At 39.7% G+C, this 19,338-nt stretch overlaps 1 protein-coding gene across 2 annotated transcripts in view; it reads right to left on the reverse strand.

Moving 5' to 3' along the window:
* The window catches only part of mgat4c (mgat4 family member C), a 97,318-nt gene extending 80,254 nt beyond the window's left edge, over window positions 1-17,064 (reverse strand). For both annotated transcript variants that reach the window (XM_077517199.1, XM_077517200.1), the window contains exons 1-3: window positions 16,997-17,064; window positions 12,346-12,449; window positions 11,286-11,799 (exon numbers count right to left, since the gene is read on the reverse strand). The gene's annotated coding sequence lies outside the window, so the exon portion shown is untranslated. The remainder of the gene's footprint in view (window positions 1-11,285; window positions 11,800-12,345; window positions 12,450-16,996) is intronic.
* Window positions 17,065-19,338: the final 2,274 nt, after the last annotated feature.

The raw sequence follows: 19,338 nt of genomic DNA on the forward strand, positions 1-19,338 counted from the left end.
TTGATGGGATGCGCTACCTGCCGCCTCGCCGGGCCCCGCAGCTGCCTCCCAGGAAGCCGTAATGCATGAGATCTGTCAGTGTCAATTTCCCGCCTAATCTCGCCGCCGCCGCCGCCGAGGCCGCGTTGGCTCGCCAACACACGACATGGAGCGGCGGGAATTTCACCTGCGATAAGACAATTGGCAATCGCCGCAGGTTTGTTGGCGACGTCCAGGTGGCACGACGACACCACGTGGGGGGGAAGGGGGAAGGTGCGGGCAAGCAGCTGCCTCCTGATGATTCCCAGATACGACTCGTGTGTAAACAGACGCTTGGCCGTACAATAAAGTTCTTCCCATGCAACATGATTCGTTTCCAATTAGGAGTGTGACGATATATCGATATCGCGATAAATTGTGACACTTTGTCTCCCAATCGATTATCGATATGCCTACACAAGTATCGTGATATTTGTAGTTAATGTGCAGCCACTATATCGGCTCCATTGTTCATTGCTTAGTGAGCAATTACTTGGTGGGCCGCTAGGGGGAGCACCTCATAAGTGTGGCGGGGAAATGTACACAAGTCTTCAGACAAAGAAGACTTAGCTTACTTTTACTTGTGGAAGACATTTATCTGACTCAGTTTTGCATACGTTTTTCTGTGAAAAATGTGTACTATATCTTCAACTTTAACATTTTAAAAAATATATGTTACTACTTTTTAGAGCACACAATTTCTGATTTAATTGGATTTATTTAATATTTAATTTTATTTATTTATTTAGTTTTGGCATGTTACACAAAAAAAAATTGTGTCACAGTTTATAAAATAAAACAAATGACTATGTTACCTGACTGCCATGTTTTGGCAGCCTTTCATGAAGGACTACAAAAATGAGTGAACATTTACTGTTGAGATGCTGAAATCTGAGAATTTGGAAGATTTTAAATAAAAAAAATAAATGGCTCCAAACGGTTACTCGTCTATTTTGATAATCGATTACTTGTTGATTAATTTATTGATTAAGACAGCTCTAAAATAGCATCATTTGTCTATAAAATTGCAGTATAAGTGCATCTCTGCAGAGGAGCGAATACTCGCTGCATACTCTGATAATGAGAGCATCACTGCCACCTACTGTAGTGGATGCACCATTACACTTCCCACCCCCCAGCATCACACTGCACCCCCCAATTTGATAAGCAGTGGCCTCCACTTTATAACCGCTCGGCTGATATACAATGCAGTTAGCGTCAATTATGATTCAAAACCATGCCATTCACTCATTCTAATTCACGATATAATGTGATGTAATAAGTTAAACTGTGATATATGATATCACATTATGATTCGCTCCAATTACAATACGATACAATAGGATGATACGTCATGCTGACAGCCCGCCTGATGTCCACCGTCGCCATCCTTTACGGCCCCATCGGAAACCCGAGGTGGGATAAATAACAGCGCTACACATTTATGTCACGTCTCGGAATGAATGCGAGCGCAAGAAACTCCAAGAAGTCGTAAAAAATGTCGGGATCTCCCGCCGTTGTCTTTAAGTGGCGAGCTAACGAGCAATAGCGCACGGCGTGAGACATCATGCCTCATTCAAGGTTGTCAGGGGAGGAATTATCATACTGCACGGCAGATCGGACTTTAAGCCAGAGAACAGATGTTGAATTCAAAGAGATGGGAAAAAAACAAAAAAAACGGCTTTTCAGTAGCGAGCTCACCGGGCTCCTTGGAGACAAACCGCTAAAAAGGTAAAGAGGAGCATTCTGCACATTTCAGGAAATCTTTTATGAGCCACTGAGAGGAAAAAAATAGCAAAAAAAAAAAAATCTATAAAACAACAAAAGAAATATTTTTCCCCACATTTTTAAAAAAGGAATAAAGTATATATATTTTTTCTGAAAGCCTTACCTTTCTATGCCTCTTCTGGAAAATAAACAAATAAATTGTTTTCTGACACAATGACTTTTTCCACTCAGCTAAAGTTGAAAACTACTGAGATTCCGGAGTTTTGCTTCTTTTTTTTTATTTTGCAACACTAAGATAAATTACTTTTCAATTAACATTTTTTAAAACGACAATTTAGACTCTTTCTAATCTGGTCCATGTTTAAATTGTCTTTGATGTATATAAAACCACCTCTCAAGTGGGTCTTCTCCGGGTACTCCGGTCTCCTCCCACATTCCAAAGACATGCTTGGCAGGTTAATTGGGCGCTCCGAATTGTCCTTAGGTGTGCTTGTATGAGTGGATGGTAGTTCGTCTGTGTGTGCCCTGTGATTGGCTGGCAACCGGCTCAGGGTGTACCCCGCCCACTGCCCGAATCCAGCTGGGATAGGCTCCAGCACCTCCGTGAACCTTGTGAGGACTAAGCGGTTAATAAAATGGATGGAAGGATGGATGGATGGATGGTTGGATGGATGGATGGATGGATGGATGGAATAGGTGGTTAACTGGGCGCCGACTGCGGGCGCAGTTGTGGTGCAATATTTCGTGCTATTACTGGACGCAGCGCGTTCTTCGTGAATCTACCCCTAAATTCTCTTTAATGTTTATAAAACATGTATATTCGGTTCATTGCTGTCTAATGTTTACAAAATGTTCATTAATATGTATTTGATGTTTACAAAACAGTTTTGAGTCTTAACTCAAAATAGTGTTTGATATTTACAAAACATCAATCATTGAAGACTAACTTGCCTTCGAGTAGAAAAAAAGCATTGTTGCAATTTTTTTAGTCTAGCTATAGTTTACAAAACCACTTAGATTAGCTTCACTGATAGATTTCGCTGTTTCACACTAATTTTTTTTAATTATGATTTCAAACATGTAAATGTAGCCCGCCTACTGCCCGAAGCCAGCTGGGATAGGCTCCAGCACCCCCACAACCCTTGTGAGGAGCAAGCGGTTAAGAAAATGGATGGATGGAAGAACATGTAAATTAAAAAAAAAAAGATCCAGCGTAGCATAACTGAACGGTTGTCAAGGCTGCCCTTGTTTCACACTTGTAGCCAAAGAATGTTTTTGTTTCCTTTAAAGTGTTTATCTGCTTGCTTTAAAAAAAAAAAAAAACATTGCTGTTAGCTTCTGTGCATATTCGCTGCTACACAATAAACTTGTAAATGTTCAATTTGGATTAAGTGGCGGGGAACTTGTTCCCTCCTCGCTGGCGCACACCGGCGGGAAATTAGCATCACAAAGAGCACAACATGAGCGCTGCACGCCTCCCGCTCCCGCTCACTTCCCGTACGGCCTCGACTTGAAGGCAATGCGACGCGACCTCCAAAATCTGTGGGATGTTCGTTAGCATCGGACGACAGACGCTTACGGGATTTGTATTGTCTGATTTGCGGAAAGCGGGATGGTGCGCCAGTGGTGGGCATGTGGCTGCCACACGGTTCGAAGGTTTTGGTTTGATTCTCCTCCCACGTTCCAAAAATATACATATTAGCTTCATTAACATTAATTCATTAAAAATAATAATAATTGGGTTCGTTGAGGAGTCATAATCATAATTTACAAAAGCCCAATTGATGATTTTAAATTGTCTTTAGACTCAAATGGTCTTTGATGTTTACAAAGAACTTAGCGCAGACAAATAAATGACACGTCCTCTTTATCTCCGCACTCGAGCCGTCTGAACTTAGGCAAACGGCGTTCAAACTTGTTGCATTCGCCCGATAACGTCGTTCAATCTGTGCGCGCACGTATGTGTGCATGCCTGCGTGTCGATGCCGGATTAATCATCGTAATGTAACGCGCACGCCTATAGCGAGTAAGACTAATCCTCACGTATTAAATCAATTTTCCACGTGGGCTCAGGGAGCCCGCGGGAAGACGAGTCACCAAAGTGGCCGGGAAAAGAAGTTGTGAGAATCAGAATGGCAGCAAGAGTCAAAAAGCAACAATACCACAAATCATAAGCCTTTTCAAATTGTTACGAATATCAGAAAACAAAATATACGTAAACTTCATTGAGTGAAATTTTTACTCTCCAGGCAAGCTACAATGAAAGTCAAATAGTCTTTGATGAGGCCAAAAAACTTGCTAGGTTTGTTGAAGGCAAAATTGTCATGTACAGTGGGGTCATTGCATACTATAAATGTATTTGTTTCCATAAGTTTACAAAACCAGGTATATTTCATTCATTAAACATAGAAAATGGTCTTTTCATTGCTTTTAAAAACTTGCATTTGGTTAATTGAACATTAAATTGTCTTTGATTACAAAAGTACGTACAGTATGTTAAGCCCGTATCCCACTGAGGGGACGAACATTTGTGAGTGTTTACGTAACATTCACTAAATGTTTGCTTGAACATGTTCAAAATTTCCTCGCGACAACAAAAACCTTTAAAATTGTTGTCGAATGTCTGGCGAACGCTCAGCGAATGTTGCCACCTCGAACGAACACTGACGAGAAAGTAACATTCATTACCTTCGCAGACGCAACCGTTCAACCCAAATGTGGTATATGGGCTTTAGCTTCACTGAAAACTAAATCGTCTTAGATGTTTACATAACTGAAAATGTCTTTTAAAACATGCAGTTTCATTGAAGATAAAAAAAATATTCTTGATCCTTACCAAAAAAAAAACACATAAGTTAACTTTACTGAATATTAAATGAGTCTTCAGAGTTTAGCCATTAGCGTCACTGCAGACTAATATTTATGAAAAACTGCATATTAGGCTCTAAACTATCTTTGCCGTGTATAAAAATGTGCACCTTACACATTGCTCGGTGTTAACAAAACCATGTACAGTACTCACGTGGAAGACTAATTACTAATTTACAAACACATGTACATCAGCTTCATTTTGATTTCAAAAAACAGTCAACAGATACACAATGTGAATTAGCAGTGATTAACACACAATGCGAACAACATTTAGCATGTAAAAAATAGGGATCAATTGCACGTATTATGTTGAAGAACCTGTAAAGGCGTCATCTAGCCAAAAACAACTGAGCGCACCTTTTTAGAAGAAAAAAAAAGGGGGAGAGCAGCTCTGCCGCCAGCCGGTGACCCAACCTGACCCACTTCTGGCTGATTTATGCTTCACGGGCCCTCGGCAGACGCAGCTTTGTTCGGCTGGGGTCATAAATCTCAGACTCCTCAGCGCTCATCAGCTGACCAGACGGACCCCCACCTCTCCCCTCCCGTCACCCCACCACCCCACCCCACCACCACCACCACCACCTCCACTTCCTCTCAGGGATCACCTGAGCCACATCACCGGCACTTCATCAGCCTGAGCAGACAATGGCGGCGAATGCAGCCAAGTAGGCGGGCACTCAGGAGTTTACCCATTTGTAAACACTCCCTGGGGGAGGTTTTGTACTCACTTTCTTCATAAAACAAACCAAGAAGATGGTAATAAAAACACAGCTAATTAGAGTAAATAATAGAAACCATTTGAGGTTATTGGTTAAAGGTTTTTTGGTTCATTTTTTTTTTTAGGTGAGGTTCAATAGCATTACATTAAATTACAAATTGTATTCCTGTTTACAAAAAAAAAAAAACATACGTTAGGTTCATTGAAACCAAAATTGTCTTTAACTCATTTGCTCCCAAAAACGTATAAATACGTTCTATTTTAAATATTTTAAGTGTCCCAAAGACGTATTTAGTTTTGTTTTAATGCTAGAGCATACAGAAGGCTTAGATGCAGCCTCTGAACTGCAGAGAATGATTGAAGCAATGGTAGTTATTATAAAAACGGCCAGCAGATGGCAGCAGAGTATAAGAGATTAACCAGGGCCATGTTGCAAACAAGCTGTTTTCACCACAGTTTAAAACAGATTTATGAATAATGATGAAACTTAGCTATACTGTATTTCTCTGATAATTGCCCCAAAACGGACACAGATAAAATATTAGGGGTGTGAATTGCCTCGTACCTGACGATTCGATTCGTATCACGATTCACAGGTCACGATTCGATTCGATACCGATTAATCCCGATACGAATTTATAAGTCGATTGTTGCGATTTTTTTCATTCAAATTTAGAAAATACTAATCAGTAAGCTTGTAGAGTGTAAGATTTATATGAAAATGTATTATTTATTTATCTGAAATTTCAGTCTTATAGAGGTTGTAATCTGTTTCATGTTTGAACAGCATTAAAATAAAATATTAAGGCTTAATGTTCCGTTCATATAACATTCTTCCATGCACAAGGTGTGAATCCTAAAAAAAAAAAAAAAAAAAAAAAAAAAAATCGATTCTGCCGATTATTGAATCGATTCGAGAATCGCGCGATGTAGTATCGCGATATATCGCCGAATCGATTTATTTTTAACACCCCTATAAAATATACTATTTTCCTGAAGAAATAAGGGACTCTAATCTTTCTTTTGGTGAGTTCCATGTTTTTATAGCAATAGAACACAATATTCTGTGGGCTTTGCAAAATCAGTTAAAATCCAGTAAAACGAGCGAAGGTGATTGCGTCAGTGAAAATGGCTGCGAGTGAATGAGTTAATATTTTCAAAGACATGATAATAGCTTTCTCGAAGGCCCTAAATTGTCTTCGGTGTTTACAGGAACAAGCACTAAATTGTGTTTGATGGTCCCAAAAAAATGCTACTGCTAAATTAACTTGATTGAAATCATGTGTTGCCACACTATTTAGATACCTATGCACACACTACACATAAACCATCCTGAACTGGCTCGGACCACTTGATAGAAAGTCAAAGGGCCACCTTATGAACAACATAATCTTCCCCCAAGCTTCTACTTGGCACGTGATGACGAGACGTGTCAAGGCCAAGCTAATTAGACTTGCGGGTGACAGAAGCGGGACACGCCTCCATAATTCATGAGCGCCATTGATGTGGCAACGGCATGCAGATGCCCACCTGAGGAAAGCGGCGGAGTTGTGGTTTAGAGAGATGGAAGGCGGGACGTTATCTCATCATCTCTGCCATTTATTGATCGAGGCGATGTGGCGGCGGCTTCAAACGAGCGTCAGGTAGAAAGCAGGCTCGCGAGGAAAGCTCCTTAAACGGAAGCGACAGGCCGTCGAAAGTGTTTGTTCATCAGTTAGCGGAATGAAAAACTCTCGTTTCAATGCTAATAAATGTGTTTTGGAGGCTCTTGTGAAAGATGTTAGTGAGTTACTGGACCTCGACGACGCCAACGGTTCTTCGGGGTAGTTTAAAAACTGCACCGGACACACCAAATCCAACATAGATGGAGAGTACAGACATAATGATGGAAGCTACTCGAGTCTTTAATCATGTTTACCACCTCACGAGGCTGTCCTTGTTTTGAAAAACATGTACGTTAGGATTATAGAAGACTCTGAAATGTCTTTGATGTTTTCAAAAACAACATTAAGCTTTGTTGACAACACTATATGGTCTGATGTTTTCAAAGAAACGACAATACCTTTGTTGAAGACAAGCTGACTTTTTGGTATTCTCAAAACAACATTAACTTTGCTGTCGGATGACTTGTCTGAAGTTTTCAAAAATTGAACAAATTTTCTATGAAGCTTTCAAAAACAACAGTTTCATCGAAGACTGATTCAAATTGTCGTTAACATGTCAGAAACGTTACATTGGGTTTGTTGAGGACCGTCTTTGATTTCAAAAGTGTGAAGTTAACTACACTTGCGGTTAAATGGATTTGATGTTTCAAAAAAAAAAAAAAAAACTAAAAAAAAACAATACTGCGTTTCGATCCTTGATAGTGAAATTGTCTTCAATGTTTTGAAAACCAGCGTTAGATTCATTTAAGAGTTGACATGCCTTTGAAGTAGTAAAAAAGGCGATGCCAGATTCAGTTAAGGGCACAATTGATATTTTTTAAAATGTGATTGCAGCTTCACAGATTCTAAAGTTGATGGTTTTAAGCAATGTCAGCTTCAAATCCCTAAACTGCCTTTGTCCCTGACAAAAACATGTACACTAGATGCATGGAACATTGGAAATTGCATGTTTTCAAACATGTTAGCTGCGTCGAAGATTGTCAACGGTCTTCGATGTGCTGAAAAACACAATGTTCGCTTCAAAGACCCTAAATTCTCTTTGATGTTTACAAATACACGTACAATGTTCACACGAAGACGTAGGCTACATACATTGAACATTCCCTAAATTGTCTATGATGCGTTCAAATCTTCATTGAAGACTCTAAATTGCAATTTCATTCGTTCAAAAACACAATGCCCGCTTCAAAGACCCTAAACTGTTTTTGATGTTTACAACAAACGTGCACGATGTTCACAAAACCATGTACAACGAGGGTCATAAATCATTCAAAATTGTCACTTTGAAACCCAACATTGCAGACTGAACTGTCTTAAAAAAAAAATGTTCACTTCGTCGAAGACTGAAGTGGATTTGATTTTTTTTCCCAAATATAAGTACATTAGGATCATTAAAGACTAAATTGTTTTGATTTCTAAACTGCGTACGCTAGATTGAAGGGGTACGTGAGGGGCATCAGCAGCGTTTATTACATTGTGTGGGCGGAATGAGTCATCGGGACCTTTATGACCTCCACTAGCGCAGATAACCAACACGGGGAGAGACAAACGGGGGGGTTCGGGAGGGGGTCAAGAGGCGCCACAACCATTATTGCTAACATTTGTCTAACCTGGTCGAAGCAATTCTTGGAAAAGGACAACAATTGGGATACGGCAGACAGACATCAAGATAGTGGAAACAGACAGGGTAGGATAAGTATGTTGCAGTTTAAGAATTCAAATAAATTATCATTAAAAATTAAATCATATGATGAATTCAGTTAAATTCACTGAAAAACTCATAGAATGCGCTAACAAAGGTGTAGTTTTTCAGAAATGATTAAAAAAAACATTTGATTAAAGTTGCATGCAGTTAAACAAATTAATTTACATAAATGTACTAAATAAATTAAATACCTGTGGCTAATTAAGATACCTGATATGTCTAGCACCCACACCCACCCCTCGAGTGGATAGCAAATGCACTTAATTACAGAGAGTGGGGAGTGCAAGTGTAATATAGAAAAAAAGAATTAAAAACGCTCCTAAAACGAATCGACTTTTATGACCATTTGAGGCAGTGAAAAATGTGAATGTTAATCCGAGTGTCGTCGCACTTACTCCATATTTATGTTCATAAGTTTTTGATACTGCATGGTGCATTTTAATTAACCAGAGGACTCGCATTGACGAGTAATGTTTTACCATATTTTACAGCCAATCTTGATGCAAAATAGGGATACAATATGGACAAAAGTATTGGGACACCGCTGAGAAACAACAGGGTTCTTGCTCTAATGCAGCAATCATTGCCCGAGTGATCGTTGTACCCTGGTATTAGAACAAGAATCCACTTCGTCTTGAATGAACACAACACATTCACATACTTGCATTTCAGAACCACGACGCTTCTTTTCTTTCCAGGAATTTGTGTTTTATTATCAGAGTGGCTTGACATAGATGAGTTCAATCATCGGTCATATATTTTTAGATTAGGGATGACTAACAGACAGCAAGCACCCCTTGCCCTTCAGAACAATAAAATGAAAGAAAGCGACAAAAAAAAAAAAAAAAAAAAAGAGCTCTTTCTGGTAACAAGCTGGGGCTCCGAGAAGCTCTGTCCACCTCTGGTGACCCCTAGTGGGCCGGCAGCATGGAGTAATGAGCCACTGTTTGAGATGGGGAGTGGGTATATTATTTGAGGGGGGGCGACGGGCGGCAGCGGCAGAAACCCGAACGTGACGCAATTCCTCCGTCGCTTTGTGAAGGAGGAAGCCTGACCTTGTCGATGTGTGACTCTTTCTTTTTGTGTTCCATGTGATTAAAACACACAACAACAGTCTGTCACTTAAGTGGAGAAAGGACAAGCATCTCGAGAAAGTCATACATACGTGAACAAAATAAATGATAAAAAAAAAAAAAAATGCAGACTTTTGATTGACAGGGGGCTGTTTCAAGTGCTTTTAAATTCCTCAAGGATCTGCTGCCACACAAACTGAAGAACAAGGAGAGAGAGTGGCAGCAACATCAAGTCACACACGCACACAAACTACGAGAATTTTACAAAGGAGAAATGTTAACTTTCGATGGACACCATGGACACCGTGCTTTTTCTAGACAGTGCAGTAATATTTTGGAGGTACTGCCACGCAAAGCATAAACAATTTTAAAAAATAAAAAATAAAAAAGGATAGAGTTGGCGACAACAGGATCGGTATCTGGCCAATACCAGCCTGATTTTAATATTAATTGTATATTTTTTATTACATTCTTTTGCTTTTGACTCAGCATGAGACTCTGTGTTGTTTTAGAGTTTTGTGGTATTTACTCTTCTTATGTTTTAAATGTATTGTTTTAAATGTCTTGTTGTATGTTGTGATCTATGTACAGCAATTTGTATGTAGTGATGGTTGTTTTAAAGTGCTATTAATATAATTGAGTTATTTTAAGGTATCAAGTACTGGTGCATGCTGCCGAATGTGCCGATACCAGATACTTAGGGCAAAGAAATCTGACTCTGAGTAAGTCCTCCGTGGCAGTAGTTGGCAGCAGTTTGACAGATCGGCGAATCATCATTTGCTTCAAATATTTTCATCATTGCGTTCAAAGAAATTTATAGATAAAAAACACTAGCAATCTGCGATTGGCTGGCAACCAGTCCAGGATGTACCCCACCTACTGCACAAAGCCAGCTGAGATAGGCTCCAGCACCCCCCGCGACCCTTGTAAGGAATAAGCGGTCAAGAAAATAGATGGATGGATGGAACACTAGCGGTTTTACGCAGTACTCAAAGAGCGAATAATCATACTGGTATCGGTCTGGAAAAAAAAGTGGTATTGAACATCCCTATAGTAATAAGTTAAATCATCCAGTTATCAAAAAAATACATAATTATAAGTAAAGGGACCCACAGTAGGCTACTAAGTAAAGCCACATAAACCTTCCAGAGTCATGAGTAAATCCACCCATATATTTCTAACAATCCATCATAACTAAAGTGATTCAAATAAATTAGTAAAGACATCAGTAGTAGACTACTAAAGAAATCCATTAAGTAAAGTCATCCATAGTATTGAGTAAATCCATTAATAGTTAAGTAAAGTCGATAGAAATTATTAAGTAGCCTATACACTAATGGTATTAATCGTAAATCTATACATAAATAACTAAAGTCATTCATGGTGCTAACTTCGTAATCAATAACTGTATTAATAGCAAAAAGCCATCTATGGTAAATTAGTAATAAGTAAAGTCCCCCATAAAAACAAAGTTATGCTGATTGACTTGCACGTCCACGCTCACTTACCGACGTGCGCCCGCGCGTCACTCTCCTCTACGTCAGCACACGCCGATGTCCGCCACCGGAATGCCGGGGCTCCGGTGGCACAGCACCGAGCGACGCCGCCGCAAAGAAACCGCCGGTACAGCCAGGCGGGCTCCAGCCGCGAACGTCCGCACTGGCGTCGACGCCTCCTTCTCCTCTCCTCCACTTCTCTTCCACTGCTTCCGCCTCGTCCGGTACCACTTTTTTTTGGGGGGGGGGGGGTCCACTTTTTTCTCTCTCTCACTAGCTCTTTTTTTTTTCTCTCTCTCTCTCTCTTAGCCGCCCGAACTGCTGCCGTACCTCAGAGGTGCCATCGGTGCGGTTTGTGAGCGCCGTCTGCCGCTGTTCTTTCGGAGCGGATGCTCGCGGCGGCGCGGAGCTGAGAGCTCGGGAGGGGCGGCGCGAGGGAGAAGCAGATTGGAGGGAGAAGTGGAAGAGCAGCTCGCTCCAGCTGTGTGCACGCCTGTACAGCGAACCTCAGCTCGCCTGCACACACCTGTCAAGAAGGCACACATTCACTTGATATTCAACATAAACAATAAGAAGACTCATTTTGCTGATATAAAAGCCCAAGCCCGAGCAAAAAAAAAAAAAAAATGTTCTGTTTTTCCCCATAGCCGTATGCACGTACATTTATTTACATGTCACAGACAGAGTGTCATCAGCAGGTTACAAAAGACAGATTTTTTGGAAGAGTTTAGGAATACAAGAGGACGACCCTGGGAATTTCCATGGCTCAAACAACCTGTTGTGAATTTGGCCGCTTAGCTGTGGGGAAAAAAAGTAGCCTACTAAAACAGTGGGTCGTTGTAAAGACAAAAGTTTACAGAAGGTTAAAATATAATTTACAATATGTTCTATACGCCCACACTAGTCTGAACACAGCATTGTGATTAATATTGCGTTGTGGAATATTTAAGGAGAAAAAAAAAATAAAAATCATCCATTTCATCTTGGGCGACCATGCTTCCTTGTCCAGCCACTTGCTGTCGACTGATAATGACATCACTCAGAACTCAGGTAACCACCAATCACAGCTCACCTGTTTTCTGGGTTTGGTCATTTGACGTTTCCAAGCTGAGCCATTCGGCACTGTGATGTCATCTTCAGTTGGCGGCAAACAGCAAAATGGCTGCCCCCAGAGTCCTATGTTTAGATGAGTGGAAGCACATGAAACATATTATTGTATTATTTGTAGTTCCGTTGTTGTTTTTTATAGATAGATAGATAGATAGATAGATAGATAGATAGATAGATAGATAGATAGATAGATAGATAGAATGTAAATATTAGTCATTATTAATTCGGTCCCATAAAATGTATTCTTTGGTAGCTCCATCATTATGTCAATAACTTTAATAACTTAATTTGGTTGGTTGGTTGGTTGGTTGGTTGGTTGGTTGGTTTGTGACTCATCAGTTACTAGACAGAATTCATTGGTGTCAGTCACCTGCCATCAAGTACAATAAAAACAGTTGTACACAATCAAATGAGTGACGGGGGGTGTTTCATTGGCATCTTAGAAGGCTTACACAATAATAATCATAATCATATTAATAACAAAAACATAATGTAATTTGGTGAAATCACATGCTTGTAAGATCACTTGTTGATAGGCAGGATTCAAGGCGCAATCTTTGTGTATCACAGTCCATTATAATCAATTTCATGGTAACAATTTAAACAACAGTAAACGTTTTTGAGTAAAATAAAAATGTAAGGAATTCAATTAACGCTTCACAGCACAGCAAGGTCAGCCAAATGTGAGAAAATGGGAGTGGCTCCTTATTTCCGTTACCTCTTATTTGTCTGCTCACAACCAAAACACATGATAGCGCTCATCTACATAACAATTAGCAAGTGACTATTAATGCAGTACACTTTTTTTTTTTTTTTTACACCCCGCATTATTATCCATAACATTTGCATAGAGAAACACTGATTAACAGCGGCATGTTGCGTTTGGCGTCGGCACACGGAAATTATCCCGCCTGTCTTGCGCATTAAAATGCTGATTGCATTATTTAAAAAGCCACCCGGTAATTATTCCCATTCTGTGTTTTACTTTCGAATAATTTCACGCAGACTTGACAAGCGATGACAGGCGCTAATGGAAATATTTTTTTTCTGTTTATGCGTGTTGAACAACTGCTCATTGGAATAATTCATATTTTCAGTTTTAAAATAATAATAATGGAAAGTCTTTTTGGTCAGAAAGAACTAAAAGTGGAGGAAACAGCTACTTGTCTTGTTAGCTACTAGCCTGCTAAGCTAACGTAGAAATCTACCTCATTATTCAGTGCTTCTTATGCACCACATCCATCTCATGATATCAAGACTTTTCTCTTGGAAAAATATGACGGTACTTATAACATTTGCACTTGTTTCTTGGGAAAAAAGAGGTCACGACCCAAATGAAAAGAAATGTGAGAAAACGTTGTGCTTTGGCAAAGCATTGTGTTGAGTTTTGGCTCTTGTGTTGCTGCCGAAGCGGTCTGAGCTATTTTTGGCGATCGGTGGCGCGGCCGTGATTCAACCGCGAGGTGTGAGTAATCCGAATGTGTCACTCCGCTAATTGTCACTCCGGCTTGGAAAAGCCATCCTCGAGGGCCCGCGAGCGCTCCTCTGACCGCAGCTTTGTAACAACGATGCTACCTCAGGGAAGGATATTCTACAACACCAAACTTGGGTAATAACCATTTTAGTTGTTCACATACATTAAAAAGTGCTTGGATGGACCCCTTTTTAGCCAGCTTCGAAGGATGAACGCTGGCATTGTCTTTCACTTTCCTTGGACTTTTTTTGTGTCGCTTATGTTGAACATATAAACTGCAATATTCGCTAATTTTACCTTGAAACCATAACCCTGCCCTTATTTTGAAATCCTAGCCCTGCATTTAAACCGTAAACTACTTTGAAAGTCTGACCATACCTTGAAACCATAACCCTAATTTGAAACTCTTCTGTGAAACACTGACAATACTTTGAACCCCCTGCGCCTAGCTTCCTGTGCTAGCTTAGCGTGCTTAACATGACGTTAGCTCAGTAGATTTTTCTTTTATACTTGCTTCTTTTTTTTTTCTTTTTTTTCTTTTTTTTACTTAATTGTGTGACTAAGCTATAAGTACACTCATCTGTTTAGTCAGTTAGAACGCAAACATGACTTAAAACATATAGCCTGTACAAAGAATCAACTTCAGTATTGTGTGATGAACAGGCTCAGAGTATTTCTGTCAAGACGACAAAGACTGCGATGCAGACTGCTGTTAGCTTTCCAACCTTGTGCTTTGATGTTTGAGGATTTCTACACAACTTTTTATGACTTTAATAAGCCTTCTCTTTTGCTTTCCATTTTTTTGTTTCCTTCTCACGTTCCACACAAGCCATAACGTTTTACTGCTTTTTTTTTTTTTTTCCTTTTTCTTTCTTCATTTTTTACTGCCACTGGGACAGAGTCAACCACGCAGCATCTTGAAATATTTCATTGTGTGTATACATTTTATTGTCACTGGCAGTGTTGGCCATACCAGATGATGCCAGCCAGGCAATGTTGACTGGCAGATGAGCAGACATCAGGAATACAAAGAAGGGCTGTTGTCACTATCTTGTTGCGACAAAATGATATGTTGCTCAGCTTCCAAAAACAGAACTGGACATTTTCTCTTGATTTCTTTCCAATTGGTCTCATCAAACACAAGGACAGAGAAAACTATGTTTTCTATTATAGTTTATAAAATAAATACCGCCATATTGATACTAATTGTTACCCTATATTATGCCTATGGTCCCAATTTGTGATAGCATACAGCCAGCGGAATCAACTGTAACATGGCTGATTTAAATTCTCTGTTATTTGTTTAGTTTGACGGTAACCTTGGCGCTGAGAGAGGCAATGATATGATGATGCATCCAAAAGAGAATAGAAAGTTTTCTCTGATTTCTTTCCACTTGGAAAGCCATAAATCCAAAAGATGATGACAAAGGGTTGTTTTCAGTATTTCACTGCGAAAGTCATGACAGTCCATAGTATGCTGCTATGCATCTAAAAACAAACAGGGACGTTTTCTCTGATTTATTTCCACTTGGATAGCTCAATGCTGCAAAAAACGACGATGACAAAGGGCTATTGTCAGTGTTACCTTGCAATGGCCAGGAGAGTGCATGGTATGCTGCTCTGCATCCAAAACAAAACATGGCATTCCCTCCCTTCATTTCTTTCCATTTCAAGCACTATATATTACAAAGACTAAATTGACGAAGGGCTGTGGTCATTATTACTTTGCAGTAGTCACAGCAGTGCATATAGTATTCAATTATGCATCTCAAACAAAACAGGACATTAAGGCTTCTTTATTTTTTGTAGCTCATTAAAAAAAAAAAAAAAAAGATCCAGATGTAGTCAGCATATCCATGCAGAGTGATTTGAACAACAACGTTGACATTTTACTAATTGCGGCCTTCACCGTGCACTAGATGGATTACACTCATTCATTAGAAACAAATGTACATTGAAGGACGAGCTAAACAGCCATGCTTCTCTAATAGGGAGGCTAATTAACGTTACAATTGTGTCCTAATGAAGCAAATAGCATTTATTGTCTGCTTCCCAATACTGAACTGTCAATCATGTTGGGATTTGTTTGGCTTAGCTGTACTGAAAACACTAGACTTCACATTTGTAGCATAATGTTGCTAATTTTGCGCTAAGCAAAAAGTAGGATTATTTTATTGCTAACACAATTTACATACCTTGGAGCAGACAAAAGTTTTGCCTTTAATAGAGGGATAGCAGGGAGTAACAACACTTTACATTAGTAGCGTCAACATTTGTGCCTGTTAAATTCAAATGAGATACAGACCACATGGTTTTAACTGTAGCTAAGTAGGTCTATACAAACTTAGCAACCAGAAACTGTCTTCTTTAGCTAAACTAGCTAACGAAGAATTTTAAATTGTGTTTTTGTTTCACTTTTTTTTTTTCTTTTTTTTTAAACTAGGCTACACATAAGTAGCATAATATTAGCATTTTTTAAATTAAAAAACAAGCAAAAGGTGTGGATTCATATTACTATATATATGAGTGCCTACCTTTATCCCCAGCTAACTCTGTTTTTGCTAACATTGCAACTAGGAAATAGCGTAATGGGCAGGCAGTAGTAATTTGGCAGAACCAATTTGGCCAATATGTTGAAATTTGGAACCTCGAGCTGGCCTCATTTGCTGAGATAGCTAACGCTAGGCAGTAACTAGGCCTCGGTTTTGTAGCATATTGTTCGCATTTTTATTAACAAGTAGCATTATTTGACTGCTAATCTGAGGACATTCTTTCGCTTTATTTCAACAGACATCACCTCTTTCTTTCTTTCTTTCTTTGCAGTCACTTTTTTGGGACCCATGTTTTGTTTTGTTTTTTTCAAGGTACCATTTTAAGTTTGACATTCCTGTTTGGCGGTGTGCTGTAAGATTTTTCAAGTACAGAATACTGTATGTGCCTTGGCTCAATAAAGTTGGTAAGCAGTGATATATATTTATTTGAAGTATATATTTTTTATTTTGGTCAGTGTTGTTTCTTGCCACTTAAGCGGCTTAAGTGTGTTAAGGTAGCGCGACAGCCGAACGACACTCATCAGAATCGCCTCCATCCTTTCCCTGTGATGATAAATGTTTACGGCACTACATTAAGAGCAAATTACCTCTCCTTCTCGAGGCTGTGTCATCGTTCATCCGTGGGGGCCGCTGTCGTAAATTTGTTTTGCAGCGCTCGGGCGGGAGGAATTAGGGGACATCTATCTTGTGGACGGGCGGTTGAAATGACGACTTGGCCCCCTGCAGGACACAGGTTGCATTGTGGAGTGACAGATTGGTGTGTCTTCTTGTTCTGGTGGTCGGTGGCGAAGGCAGGGCCACCCCTCGCGTATGACTGCTGTGTCTTCCCGCTTGTAAGCACAGATGACAGGCTCGTGTGGAGAGGCCTCAAAGCGAGTCCTCAGTGCATTCCCTAAGCAAAGATTTACAGCCGGCTTCAAACAAAATGCACTCCAATCCCCACTGAGTCTAATATTAGAGTCTTTTATTTCATTTTTCTTGTGCATCAAGGGTAGGTGATACGATAAAGAAGTAAAAGCAGGTGGCTTGTTTTTGCACAAAATTAATCTCACGATGACATATTGACAAAATAATGGTATATCTGAACGTTGGCTAGCCTTTACTATGACGTACAAATCGATGAAGTCTGTCACAAACTGATTTTTGACCAAATTGCAAGGAAAGTTTGGTTTAGAAACGAGGCACATAATGATGTATAGATGAAATAATGAGAGCTCACGGAAGCTGAGCTCAATGCCATTAACATGACATACAACTTGATGTGGTATGCCATAAAGTGATTTTTGAACTTCATTGTAAACTTTAAGTTCAGAGGCGCGGAACCTATTCCATGACTTGGCCCTAAACTTTAATTTTGACCTTGATTATTTGACCTGTTAAGTAGCAATGACGCCACAGAACCTCCATGATAAATGTCAATGTTTCTCCAGCATATTTGTAAGTTTTTTAATGAAACATTGTTTTGTTTTGGGGTTTTTTTGTTGTTGTTTTTTTGTTTTTTTCAACATTGCTTCATCTCACTAGCTCGTACCAACTACATAATCACAGTTCTGGAAAGCACAAATCAAGGCCTTTAATATGACGTATGAGTTGATGTGGTTAATTACAAATTCATTTTTGATTTTGTTGTAAGTCAACGAGAAAACTACAATTCTTATTTTGGTGGCATTTGTTCCTCTTCTTTAAAGAAATTCTCCCTGATAGTTATTTTACTTCATTTTTTACTATAATGCTAATAATACTGGGGTTTAATAAAAAGAGCTAATAAAGTGTAGCATAAAACAATAAACCACGACTATTTGTGAAAATCTGTACTTTAAATTTGAAAATATATTATGTAGGTAACGGTCAGGTAACAGCATTGAACACGACAAATTTAGTTAGATATTGGGGAATGTGAAGTTTGTCGATTTGGGATAGTCATCAAATCCATTTTAGACCAGCAGGTGGCGGTAATGTAAAAATCAGGGGGAAGAAGCTACTGTACATCTGCAGAGCTCTGTAACATCTTGAAAAATAAAGTCTTATAAAGCCAAAATTTCAGTTTCTTCCTCTGCAGATTTCAGTTTGTATTTGTTTTTTTCTGTGTAATCATGAGAACAAATCAACCAGGATGAAAATATAATTTAGGGCGTGATATAGAGGTGGGAGTAAGTCATGTGCAAGTATTAACATTCAAGCTTCAAGCAAGTCCCAAGCTATTGTGGCAAAAAAAAAAAAGAAAAAAAAAAAAAAGTAAGTCAAGTTGGGTCCCTCCCTAATAGATTTCTAGCACATGGAGTCTTGTCATTTAGTCTTGGTCAGTGACAATACACGCTTTAGCCACTTTGTAGTTACCGTAGTATCGCTACTTGTGTTAGCTGTGCTAACTTCAGTGGAGTCAAGTCAAGGAACTTGAGCTCACCACCTCTGGTAATTAACATTTTGCAAACACGCCTCACGGAGAGCGACAATGTTCAACGGGAGAGTTTAGCATTTTTAGCGACGTTTGGCCAAAGATCACTTGCCGCTCGACATGGCGTCCTCTACCTCTAATCCTGCTAAACCTTCCCTCTGAAGGTTTTTTTTTCTTATTTAGTAACATGAAATGGTCAAATGTGGCTAATGAAACGCCTGTTTAGAATAAACATTAGCTTTTACCGTACTGGATACATAAAGAGTGAACAAGGTTGCAAATGCCTCGGCGGACCGTCCTTCGCGGCTAATCCCGCTAAACCTCCCCCTGGTGGATCGCTGCAGCAGGACGGCCCCTTCCGAAGAAGAAGAAGAAGGGTGAGGCTGGGAGGAATTAACAATGGCTTAACCTTTTCATGCACACGACCCTCCACGGGGAGGGAGGGAGCGACGTTCGAGACGCCAATTAGCCACTATCGTTTGGCACAGAAATGATGAGCCCAACGTGACTCCCTTCCCATTGTTGAGGCTTCAT

This window comes from Festucalex cinctus, chromosome 3 (genome assembly GCF_051991245.1).
Source record: "Festucalex cinctus isolate MCC-2025b chromosome 3, RoL_Fcin_1.0, whole genome shotgun sequence".
Classification (NCBI taxonomy): domain Eukaryota; kingdom Metazoa; phylum Chordata; class Actinopteri; order Syngnathiformes; family Syngnathidae; genus Festucalex; species Festucalex cinctus.